At 41.8% G+C, this 13,355-nt stretch overlaps 1 long non-coding RNA gene across 1 annotated transcript; it reads right to left on the reverse strand.

The window, feature by feature from the left end:
* Positions 1 to 561: 561 nt before the first annotated feature.
* Positions 562 to 13,145, reverse strand: LOC144583425 (uncharacterized). Its single transcript, XR_013537182.1, has 3 exons — positions 5,616 to 13,145; positions 5,386 to 5,518; positions 562 to 1,248 (listed from the first exon to the last, which is right to left on the reverse strand). It is a non-coding gene; the product is annotated as an uncharacterized LOC144583425 (long non-coding RNA).
* Between the last annotated feature and the right edge of the window lie 210 nt (positions 13,146 to 13,355).

Consider the following 13,355-nt stretch of genomic DNA (forward strand, 5'->3'; position numbering starts at 1 on the left):
GTCCTCCAACACTGGAAGCATTCAAGAGAAATGTAGATAACCACCTGGCAGATATCCTTTGATTTGTATTCCTGCATCGAGCAGGGGGTTGGATTTGATAGCCTTATTGGCTCCTTCCAACTTCACTATTCTATTATTGTACATATCTAGTCTACTAGAAATCTCTTCAGAGATTCTGAACAAGGTTTTTCTGAAATCTCACACAACATTGCTGTCTTTTTCACTTCTGTATTTTAATATTGAGGGGAAACCAGTGTGATGTAGTGGACAGAGTGATGGACTAGAACTCTGGAGACCAGGGTTCAAATCTCTGCTCAGCCACGGAAACTCACTGGGGGAGTGAAATTTGGTAAGATCACTCCTAAAATATCTCAATTAACTTGAAAGCCCTATTAGGGTAACTATAAATCAGTTCTGACTTGATGGCACATTACAATAACATCATTTGAGTATAAGTTTGCTTCAGGGATGGGATAACATGGAAGACCATCTCGGATAGGTTCATGCTTCCCACTCCTGGATAATGATGAAATAAAGTTATGAAATGAAACATCACTCAGCTGAAGTGTCTGCAATATATTTATTGTTTGCACAGTATGGACTTACATTCAGCTGGGATTGGGTGAATACAAGCTGATAGCTTGTTGGGCTGTTAAAGTCTGAAATGGCAAAATCAATGCAAGGAAAGTACAGGAAAGAGCAGTAAATCAAAAGAAGAGAAAGCAGGAATTTCATTATTACAATTCAGAAAAAAAAATCTTCAGAGGAGCAGCAAGGAAAATGGCATCGTTCTTCAGATCTGGCCTTCATCATAATGAACAGGCTTCCCGCCTCTACAAGCAATGATGATGAACCTCTGTGACGAGTTCTCTCTGTAGTTACAAGGTGGACGTGGTGAACCCCCTGTGAGTTTGCAGGTTGTGACCGAGAATTGCTTACGACTACGTCGCAAGTTATTGCCATGAGGTTCCCCTCCAGCACCACACACATCGATGATTTGTTTCTTGGAGGCATGGACGAAGGAATTCACTGCCTTGCACTGAGGTTTGGTCATCCCGCGTCTCTGCATCATGGTGTTACAATAACGCTTGCCGACATTGCTTTTGGGATTATCGTAGTGTTGTCGTAGGAAGGTTTGGTAGTCAGCGGCATAGGCCCCAAGGATGAATACAGTGGCCAGGAGCACGAAGAGAACAGGGCCGGATCCTTGGAAAGCCATTCTCAGATTTCCTGGGCTAAAAAAATCTCCTGCAAGGAAAAAGAGAAAAGGGATATGTAAAGGCTGACATTGATCACCAGAGGGAGCTAGCTTTCTCAAAACTATGTGAAGTGATCATCAATTCATGCTCACACCACAGCTTCACATTTCACGTCAAAGAATCACCTCACGATTATTCGGCAAAATCCAAAGAAACAAAACAAGTCAAAACCATGTGGCACCTGAAAGACTGTTATATATTAATGTGAGCTTTTGTGGACTCATCCACTTAACCAGACATGTGATGAAGTGTATTTTTCTAATTAGAGATGGGTTATGTAGTCATGTCTTAACCATAGAGGAATCCATTTTGAGTCTGACACAGGCTAAGTTCTGGAAAATTACTAGTAGTTATTTTCAGCTTTTCTTATTGCTGCAGCTGGAGAGGAAAACACGGCAGAGTCAAAATATCTCTAACCTGAATGATAAACAATTCTTTGGTGTTGGTGGGAAAGTAAGGCGTGCCCTATGCTAATTCTTGCCTTCGTGATTGGTTGAGTATGTCAGGAGGGGGCAGGTTGGAGAAATTTACAAGAGGTTGGAAAAAGTAACTGGGGAGGGAGAAGAGAGTTTTGGGTATCTGAAAACATGGCGTTGCATCTCTTTGATCCAAGTGAAGGAACCTAATTCAACAATATGGACTGCGTAAGAATATCGTTTGTTTACCTTAGTTTATAGTTTAGATTTTGTTTTGTTTAATAGTTAATTTTTATAGAAGGTGCTGAACTGTTATGCTGTTGCTTAGAAATGAAACTGTAGAGAAATGTTTTCTTTGTTCACTTAAATAAACTTATGTTGTTTAATAATTGGCCTTTCTAGTCCTTTGAACAGAACGGTTTCCCTATAGATAATTAATTTGGCTTACGTTACCAAAATTGAGTCATTAAACAGTAAAGATGCGGTATTAAGTGGTTTCTTTCTTCGGCAGCACATATACTAAAATCAAAACAGACTTTAAATGCAGGCTGCCAAGAGTTCATGTCCCGGGAACTGTGTTGACTCAAGCAGTTAGCTCCGAACGGGGATGAAGGGAGCCTGGATTTTCCTGTTTCATGGTTTTTGATCTCATTTATGGGACCAATAACTCACAAGACATACGGTGTGAGAAATGGAACAGTCGGCTCAAAATTGGTGGGTGGATTTTCAAAGACTGCGTAATCCTTCTAAGGGGGAGGGGGACTTTCCCCGATTAATAATTCTTGTGACCCTGTCACAGTAAATCTGTAAAGATACATTCAAGCAAACCTTTAATTATGCAATCAAACCTGTCTTACTTATCTATCTTGATCATGATTCCAGCAGCATGGGGCAGAGGGTTGGACTCAATGACCTTATAAGACTCATCCAACTGAATTATTCTATCATTCTATTATCACTTCCTGCAGAGGTCCAGAGAGCACCATTTTTAATTTGGAGCTACATCCCTTCACTGTTTTCTCATTCCTTCCCCCCCACACACACACACACACCACTTTTCTTATTAAAGAGTGAGAAATCTAGACTGGAGCAAATGTTATATATGGTAAGGAAAAAAATAGGGAAGAGGAACCAGATGCTTTGAAAGTTTTCAGCTGACATACCGTGTGTCTAAGGGTGATGTTGCCACAATGCAAAGCATGTATTTTCAACACACCTGAATTTATTTCCATTCATATCTAGGGAGTAGGTCCCATAGGAGCAATGGAGAAATAAGTCAGATTAACTCCGGTTCAGGAGGGAAACCCTCTCCATTGACTCGTGCCCTATTCAAATGAGAAGGCAGGTTGCAATCCAACTGAGAAACTGTTGAGTTCGGGCTAGACCCTCAACTTTCCAAGTCAAAATCAATTGCCAAGAAATCTTGACTCGAGAGAGAATTCAAAAAGGCTTTTGTTTATTCGATATATCAGATAAAGAACTCGTAGCCTGACGCGGCAGCCTCTCCCAAGCAAGAGGTAGACTGGCCACCCTAAAGAATGGTGGCAGGGGTTTTTGTACCTTCTGTATTCCGGAATCAGGGGTTGGGATACAGCACATGTGACCAGGGAATAGTTAACAGAGAATTCTATAGGATCTACATACAACAGGGGGGGAGTGGGAATGGATTTGTGGTGTGGGAGTCTGGCACTATTCTATAAGTTGGGTGATATCATGGGGGAACATCTCCTGACAATAGGACTACTTGGGCACTGTGGGGGAACACCTCTCCCCAAAGTTGCTAAGCTGTTGGCTGATTCTTCAGTGTAGTGCAAATTCTCCTGGATGATGTCACAGCTGCTTCTGAGAGGAGGCGTGTTACCCATTCTTCCTCTTTCTCATAGTGATAGGGAGCTAACTTCAAAGCCTTTCTTTTGGCCAATCCTAATGGCATTATGTAACTATTGTCCTATCTGAACTCTGTCAGCTATCTGTATACTGTCAACTATCTGTGAACTTGTAAGGTTAATAAAACACAATCCCCCTGGGGATAGGGCAGTCTTATTCAAACTCTTCTACTAGTCGCAAGAAAGCAAAGTGGCTGTCCAACGAGGCCTTACAAATAGCAGAGAAAAGAAGGGAAAATGCAAGGGAGATAGGGAAAGTTACAGAAAATTGAATGCAGACTTCCAAAAAAAAAATAGCAAGGAGAGACAAGAGGGCCTTCTTAAATGAACAATGCAAAGAAATAGCGGAAAATAATAGAAAAGGAAAAACCAGAGATCTGTTCAGGAAAACTGGAGATATTAAAGGAACATTTTGTGCAAAGATGGACATGATAAAGGACAAAAATGGGAGGGACCTCCCAGAAGCAGAAGACATCAAGAAGAGGTGGCAAGAATACACAGAGGAACTATACCAGAAAGATTTGGATATCCCAGACAACCCAGATAGTGTGGATGCTGACCTTGAGCCAGACATCCTGGACAGTTAAGTCAAGTGGGCCTTAGAAAGCATGGCTAACAGCAAGGCCAGTGGAGGTGATGGCATTCCAGTTGAACTATTAAAAATCTTAAAAGATGATGCTGTTAAGGAGCTACAGTAAATATGCCAGCAAGTTTGGAAAATCCAACAGTGACCACAGGACTGGAAAAGATCAGTCTACATCCCAATCCCAAAGAAGGGCAGTGCCAAAGAATGCTCCAACTACCGGACAATTGCACTCATTTCACACGCTAGCAAGGTTATGCTCAAAATCCTCTAAGGTAGGCTTCAGCAGTATGTGGACCAAGAACTCCCAGAAGTACAAGCTGGATTTCGCAGGTGCAGAGGAACTAGAGACCAAATTACTAACATGTTCTGGATCATAGAGAGAGCCGGAGAGTTTCAGAAAAACATCTACTTCTGCTTCATTGACTATGCAAAAGCCTTTCACTGTGTGGACCACAGCAAACTATGACAAGTACTTAAAGAAATGGGAGTGCCCGACCACCTTATCTATCTCCTGAGAAACCTATATGTGGGACAGGAAGCAACAGTTAGAACGGGATATAGAACAACTGATTGATTCAAAATTGAGAAAGGAGTATGACAAGGCTGTATGTTGTCCCCCTGCTTATTTAACTTATATGTAGAATACATCATGCGGAAGGCTGGACTGGAGGAATCCCAAGCTGGAATTAAGACTGCAGGAAGAAATATCAACAACCTCCGATATGCAGATGATACTTCTCTGATGGCAGAAAGTGAGGAATTAAGGAACCGTGTAATGAGGGTGAAAGAGGAGGGTGCAAAAAACAGTCTGAAGCTCAACATAAAAAAAAACCAAGATCATGGCCACTGGTCCCATCACCTCCTGGCAAATAGAAGGGGAAGATATGGAGGCAGTGACAGATTTCACTTTCTTGGGCTCCATGATCATTCCAGATGGTGACAGCAGAGTTCTCACTGGAAGGACAGATCCTGAAGCTGAGGCTCCAAGACTTTGGCCATCTCAGGAGAAGAGAAAACTCCCTGGAAAATACCCTGATCTTCGGAAAGTGTGAAGGCAAGAGGAGAAGGGCAGAACAGAAGACGAGATGGTTGGACAGGGTCACCGAAGCTACTTCTGAGTATAGTCCATCTAGAAAGTCCTGAAAAGGGTCTCCATGAGTCAGAATTGACTTTACAGCACATGAGTATTAGTTATTATTTGATTTGCTGCTTCTTCAAGCATAGCTAGGCATTCTCACCTGATACAATGCAGACGATGGCTCCCACAGGCTTCTTCCGACAGTCTTCTTCAAGTAGGATCTGTCTAACTAACCATTGGCCACTTGTGCCTTATATAGCCAAAAGCCAAGCAGATCTTGCCATGGTTTCCCTCTGCAATTATGCAAAAAAAAATTGATGACAGGATTTAGGAAATGCAAAACACTTGAATGTCCAAACATGCTATGCAAATGAAGAAAAAGATATGTACATTTGATGACCAGTTGCACATTGACTCTGAATTCTGAGAAATGCTCAGCCGTGCATCATCTTCTTTCTCAGTTCCTCCCTCTATCCCAAACCCTGTGCATGAGCTCATGAAGGTGTGCAATTCTTTCCCATGTTATTCTATGGCTCACATGAACATTTCCTTCAGTGCGTCTCGGGAAGCCATGACCTAAATTCCAGCTGTCTTTGTTTACCACAGACGGTGATGTGTTGGGTAAATCATTATCTAATATTGTGAAATTGACTACTCAGCAGCAGAGAAAACTTACAAACAAGACCTCCCACAGTCATTGAATGAAGGGGGAAAGTCAAAGTTTGCTTAATCTTTTAAAAAATGTCATAACAAACATTTTAAAAGCATACAAATCTACCGGGGGGGGGGGGACACTAACAACACAAAACATCAAAAACAAGTCTACAGACCATGCTCTCCCCATCAACTGAGGAACATTTGGAGATATAACCATTCTTCCTCCCTTCGTGGGCCCCCAAGATACGCATCCCTTTCCCTTTCTTAATACAAAATCAAAAAATGCTCCCCAAATATCTATAAAACTATTTTTATCTGACATTTCCCCCTTTTTATTTTGATGTTGCACATTAATTTATCATCAGTCTCTACGTATATTCCAGACCTCTTTATACCAGTCATTTAAGTGAAAATCATACTTTTTTTACCAGTTCCTAGCTATCATTAATCTTGACTTTGTTATTACATTTGAAATTAATTCTTTAGTTGACCAATTGTGTTGTGTCTTGTCAGGTATCGGTTAGAGATGGGCACGAACCAGTTTGGTTTTGGGCTGAATAGATGTTTGGTACTATCCAGCCCCACCTCCTCCGGTGGGCACCCACTCAGAGACAATGCCTGGAGGAGGCAGGACAGGGAATCCAGGGTGCGGCCTTTGAGTGGGCACCTATCAGAAGAGGTGGGGCTGTGAAGTGATGAACACTTATTCACCAAAAGAAAACACAAACCAGCACGAACCGCCAAACCATCTCTTTGTATTGATAGAAGTTCATGCCCAATCTCTAGTATTGATAGAAGTGCTGTTTTAGGATATGACTCTGAATTTAACTTATGTGACGCCTCGAACCATGAATCTTGCAAGCTACAGTTCAATACTCACTGCCTCTCTGTTCCTATCACCTGTCAAAAGGAGAAGTTTTTGATATATACTTGACCAAAATCCCAAGCTCTTAAGATGGCCAAAGTATGGCCAGTGACAAAATAATAATAATAATAATGGCTTTCCTTTATTATGCATATATATAACAAGTGACGGGGACTCTGAAAGCCCTAAACTTCCCACATCCATAAAAACCAAAACTAGAAGTGACTCTCCAACCACTGTTGTAGAATTAGAATAATTTATTTACGGTCCTTAGACCAGTCACATAGCAAAGCTGCTTGCTGCTTATATAAAGCGTGCTGCTTATATACCGCCCTATAGTGCTTCAAGCACTCTCTGGGCGGATTATAAGTTAATTATGCAGTTGCCCCCCTAGCAAGCCGGGTACTCATTTTACCGACCTCGGAAGGATAGAAGGCTGAGTCAACCTTGAGCTGCTACCTGGGATTGAACCCCAGGTCGTGAGCACAGTTTTGGCTGCAATACAGCGGTTTAACCATTGTGCCACGAGGCTCTTCATAAGAAGCTCTTCACGAGGCTCGCCACATAAGTATAAAACCTTATAAATCCTTAAAATTTCTAACTTTCTATATTACATTATACACGTTGGCATACATACAGCTGGCAGCTACTATTTAATTGGTATTTAACTTCTGCAATTGAAGTATTGCTACACAGAATTTCGCAACTTGACAGGTGATCTGCATATCAACATCCGAGAGAAGGAACTCAAGCCTATTTCCCTCTGAACGTCCTGGGATTCTATCTATTAAGGGGGTAATAGTCTCTTCAAACTTCTCCTGTATATAACTAACTAACTCAGTAGGCATCCTTCAGTCTCGAGAGACTATGGTAACATGCTCTGTATGGAGGTCTTGGAACAGCGTCTAGTGTGGCTGAGAGGGCCAATTCGAGAGTGACCATCCCTTCCACACTGAAGACAAATACAATCTGTCCCCTGTCCAGCTCCCTGGTTTTGCTGCTTTCGGGACTGCATCTTTGCTTCGGCCTGCTGGACAAGGGTCTCTTCAAATTGGGAGAGGCCATGATGCACCGCCTGCCTCCAGAATGAACGCTCAGACGTCAAGGTTTCCCATCTGTTGAGGTCCATTCCTCAGGTCTTGAGATCCCGCTTGCAGATGTCGTTGTATCGCAACTGTGGTCTCCCTCTGGGGTGATTTCCCTGCACTGATTCTCCATACAGGAGATCTTTTGGAATCCAACTATCAGCCATTCTCACGACATGCCCAAGCCTGCCTACCTACCTACCTACCTACCTACCTACCTACCTACCTAACTAACTAACTAACTAACTAACTAACTAACTAACTAACTAACTAACTAACTAACTAACTAACTAACTAACTAACTAACTAACTAACTAACTAACAATACATCTTATATACCACCCCAGTAATGCATGCACTATTCTGGGCAGTTTATACCAAAATAAAACAAACAACATCAAGGTAAAATAAACACACATAGTCAGTGACATAAGATGTGCAAATTGTAACTTATAAGGTGAAAGAGAGGCATATGAAAAAATCAAGGCAGGTATCCAAAAAAAGAGGCCCCTCCTAAAAGAAATGTTTTCAGGCATCTTTTGAATGTTGATGGGGAAGAAGCCAGGGGCAGCTCCACTGGAAGTTGATTCCATAGCGTTGGTGCCATTGCGAAGAAGGCCTTGGTTCTAGTAGATCTTTTTTTTTTTTTGCCTCCCCTGGAGTGGCCACCCAGAAGACCAGTGAGTGCATGGGTGGACCTAGTGGTATGAGTAGATGACCTTCGGAAAAGACACTGCAACAGGTAATGGGGTCCCAAACCATGAGAGACTTTATAGGTGATCATCAAAACCTTGATGATTGCCTATAATGTTATTATCTTGAGTAATGTCATAATATTTGAATTTATTCCCAGTCTTTTTTACGCCTAGGTTGTGCTCAGAATGGTTTATTAACATAAACGCTAATTAAAAAAATAAATTAAAGCATAGAACTAAAATAAAGTAGAACCATAAAAATATTAAAAGGAATAAATCTACAAACAGCAGATTCTAAATAAAACACCATCATGGGTAATCATTGATTTGGTAGCAGCCTATAAGGCCATTGAGTCCAAGCCCCTGCTCCATGCAGGAATCCAAATCAAAGAATATCCGCCAGGTGATTGTCTAATTTCCTCTTGAATTCCTCCAGTGTTCGAATGCTCCTGAGGTCATTCTCAAGGCTAAATAGATCCAGTTCTTTCAGCCTTTCCTCATAGAGCTTGGTTTCCAGATCCCTCGATCATCCTTGTTGCCCTCTTCTGCACCTGCACCAGTTGGCATTATTCTTAAACTGCAATATCCAAATCACTATCAAGGTTCCTCATGTGGGGAAATATCAAGGATCTCAACCCTGGGAATACAATGTTTGAGTTGCAACCTGAGAAAACCAAAGATGATCAATTACATCCACACACATGCCAGGGATTATGCAGCAGTTCAAGATATGGATATGAGTCATGCGGGGGAGGAAGGCATAATGAGCCAGTGGGCATCATCCTGCTATGAAAGGGTTTGCGCGTCACAAAGCAGCTTCAGCTCAAAAGAAGCCGTTAACCACCCGCCCACACATACACACCTGTTCTTCCAAGAAGAGCCAGAAGGGGGAAAAAGACATGATGATGATTGTTGCATTGTTTTTCTTTGTTGGACAGACTTTGGGGGGCAGTTCCTGGATAGGGATTTGATTATACAGTTGAGGAAGTGACAAGCAAGCAATCTTATGGCATCTGAACCCTGACCATTCCAGATGTTTGATTGTCAACTCTCCTCTCTTTGGTTGTTGTAGGTTTTTTGGAAACCTACAACAACCATCGGATCCCGGCCATGAAAGCCTTCGAGAATCTCCTCTCTTTGCTCAGCAGTGAAGGCTATGCAGGGGATTGTGTCCATCTAGGCAGATAGACGTTCATAAGCTAATACAAGTTTCCCAGATAAGAGCATATCAGCCACTTGGAGAACATACTGGACAAAAAAAGCAGAATATTTATTAAGCAGCTGTAAAGTGTGGGGTTGGACGATTCTCTGGCGAGTCTCCAGCATGAGTGGAGGAAAAGATCCTATCTGAGAATATTATGTCACAGATACAGGAAAGAAAACACAGGATAAGGATTCTACATATGAAAGTTGCAGAAGTTATAGGGTCACTACTAAGGCATGGTAAAATTAGTCAAAATGGCCTTTGTTCAGTTAGCATGAGAACTGTCAGTTCCTCTAAATTCAGTAAGATAGTCGTTCTGACAGTAAAGTACATTTTTGTTTACTCTTCTTTTATTTATTTTCTACTCTATCCTTGTACTGTGTGTGTTATAATACGATTATGTAAAAAAATTTTTGCTTTATTTTATCGTTTATCCTATACTGGAAGCCGCCTAGAGTGGTCTATTAGGCCAGATAGGTGGGCTATAAATAAAATAAAATAAATAAATAAATAAATTTTTGTTTCATCTCCAATACCTCATATATGATGATAACTTACACCGCACATAATATGTTTAACTGGAAACTTGGATATCCATTCACCACTATGTGGTCTCCCCAATGGATCAAGACAGATGGCTTTTAGCACATCATCTGGGGCATGAATAGAACTATTGACATGTAAGTGTCTGTAACATGTGGTTTGCATGATGTTTTGACAGTAGATATCCTTCTTAGGCGCTCCAGTCTTTGGATAATCAACTGCTCCTGTTTAAAGGATTCAAAACCACTGGATGCTTGACACTTCATCACCAGTGGACAAGGACCACAGTAGAGTGGATCGCTTCTTCATCGTTGTTCGAGCATCTCTTTAAAAAAGCAAGAGAGGGAGAGAGGAAGGAAAAAATGAAAGGAAGTATCAATGTGGCCATCCTTTGGGACTGAAACACACACACATACACACAGAGAGAGAGAGAGAGAGAGAGGGAGGGAGGAAGGGAGGGAGAGATCAATTATTTATCCATTTCTTTATCTTAATTCTTGCTTTGATACATGCTCTGAAGAAACCCACACCAATTTGCATAGCTTCTCCACAAACAGACCTCCTTCAGGAAGGATTTGTCACATGTAATTTACAGACACCTCCTCCCAGAAACCTCCATTGAATTCTGGGAATTCCTGTTCACACATCCCCATTGATGCAATGTATGATTTGTATAAGGCAGAAGAGTTTTGAAAGCAAGCAAGAACATTTTTTACTAGAGCCACAGGTCCTCATACATTCCTTTCTCCAGTATGCTTTTGTGAGACTCTGGATTCACTGGTGGTTGATCATATATACCAAGAAAGGTGATGACTTACGTAATATTGTGTCACAAAGGTATGAAAGAGACGGCAGCCTGCAGGACTTACCAGAAGAGAGGAACCTCAGATCAGGAATAGTACAGGAAACTGATGTTCTGTTTGTTGAGTTGGTCTGTTCTGTCAGAAGACTGTACATTAAGTGTATAAGCGTTCGGACTTTTAACTTCTGCCCAAGAAGCTTCAGGCAGTTCTTTTGAGATTTCTGCCAGCATTTCTGATATTTGGATGGACCAAAGGGAAATTCAAGTCAAAAGTTCACAAAAGCCTAGCAGATGCCATGGATAATATGGAAAATTATCTCCCACACACACACACACACACAAAATGGAATGAGAAGAAATATATAAAAATTATCTGTTATATGACCTTTGTTCACAATAGCTTCCTCTCTTCTGGATGTTTCTATGGGTCTACTTGATCACAGGTGGCTTATATTCTAAGCAAGCAGATGTCTAAGATAATACAGTGGTGCCCCGCATAACGAGCGCTTCATTTAACGACGAATCCGCATAGCAATGTCTTTTTTGCGATCGCAAAAGCAATCGCATTGCGATGTTTCTAATGGTAAAACATCGCTTTGCAAATTTCGCATAGCGATGTTTTTTCTAACAGCTGATCAGCAGTTCCAAAATGGCCACCGGGTAAATAAAATGGCCACCCGCTGTGTTTTTGCCGGGATTCCTCGCTTACCGGGCAGCGAAAATGGTGGCCACATGGAGGATTTTCGCATAACGGTGAGTTTTAACCCCATAGGAACGCATTGAAGGGGTTTCAATGCATTCCTATGGGCTTCTTTGTTCCGCATAGCGACGAATCAGTATAGCGACAATTTTTCCGGAACGGATTATCGTCACTGTGCGGGGCACCACTGTATTGTTTTAGGATATCCTGACAGAGATAGCAAGTTGAGCCAGAATCCAATCTAAGCTGGCTTTCGGCTGGCTGAGCCTGGTTTAGACCAGCTAAAGCGCACTCCGAACTCCATAATCTACAGCTGTTCCACAGCAGGTGCCATGTTCCGCTACAGTGCCTCCAAACTTCTGCAAAGGAGGGAGACTGCCTTCTGGGAAAAAGCCATTGTGTTCTGCTATACCCAGGCCCCTTCTAGATGCCCACATTCCACCTGAGCCCAAAGGGAAGCCAGATGCTGGGGCAACAACTTGCAGATTGTGGACCACAGGCCAACCATCCTCACTCTGTTCCCTGAGGCCCTTTTGCTTCTCTGCTGCTGGAATGGTCTACTGTTCCCTTGAACGGCTGGCTTGCGGGACTGATGTGGAGAAATTAACTAAAGGTTCATTCCACAGTGAAGATTTAGAAACAACAGCAAAAAGCAGAGTGTGATTAAACTCATCTGTTATTGACCAGTGAGTAGAACACCCCACAGTACAGAGGCAAAAGGAGTCTTAAGGAGTTCTCACAAGCTACGCGTTTATGGCGTAGCAAACAAAACTTTATATGTTGTTCATATCCATAGCAGAGGAATTTGTGTAAACCTAGCAGTCCCCAGAAAACACATAGACACCAATCACCAATTGCAACAGACATTAAAACTCTTGTCTCATATGGAGAGTGAATGTACATGATTTTGAATATGTCAGGGAGAGACAGGTACTGCTTACATGTGCACTGCTCAACATTAATGAGACATTATAGTAATTGAAGTAGTTATGTGCTTTCCAGAGTCTTTCTTGGGATTACATCTCAATTTGTCCATTCTTTGACTCCGATAGCTATCAATTTGAAACGTAAATCCATTTCATTTCTCTATGACATTTAGGAAATGTTTATGTCATGGTCATGCACAGGGGAACACACTTAAAACTTCTACAAGTTAGTATGGCCTAAAAGAATTGGCTCATTTCTTAGGCCAGTCCCTGAACTGTCTGTGTCTTTATTACCCATTGCCTCAGATCTTTTGGATTATCCCTATAATAGCTTTGGAAATCCTGGGAGAAAGGCCAAATTCTGGCAAGGTTTTGGATAGGAATTACTAGAAAAGCTAGGGAAACCACTTATGAAATCTCTCTAAAATGTCTATCTACTCCTGTTCTCCCAGAAATTCAAGGGAGTTGGGCTCCTTGTGAGAAATGCAGTGTTTGTGCCCACAATTCAGATTCTACCACTCTCCAGCTCTAGATGAAGTACAGACAGGGTGCTGATAATCTGTCTGGATTGTCCTAAGTCTAGAGCAGCCATGCTCAACTTTTTATTTTTGGTCATGGCCGTAAACATAATATGAAAGAAAGATAGGCCGAAT

Source organism: Pogona vitticeps, chromosome 6, assembly GCF_051106095.1.
Source record: "Pogona vitticeps strain Pit_001003342236 chromosome 6, PviZW2.1, whole genome shotgun sequence".
NCBI classification, from domain to species: Eukaryota; Metazoa; Chordata; class Lepidosauria; order Squamata; family Agamidae; genus Pogona; species Pogona vitticeps.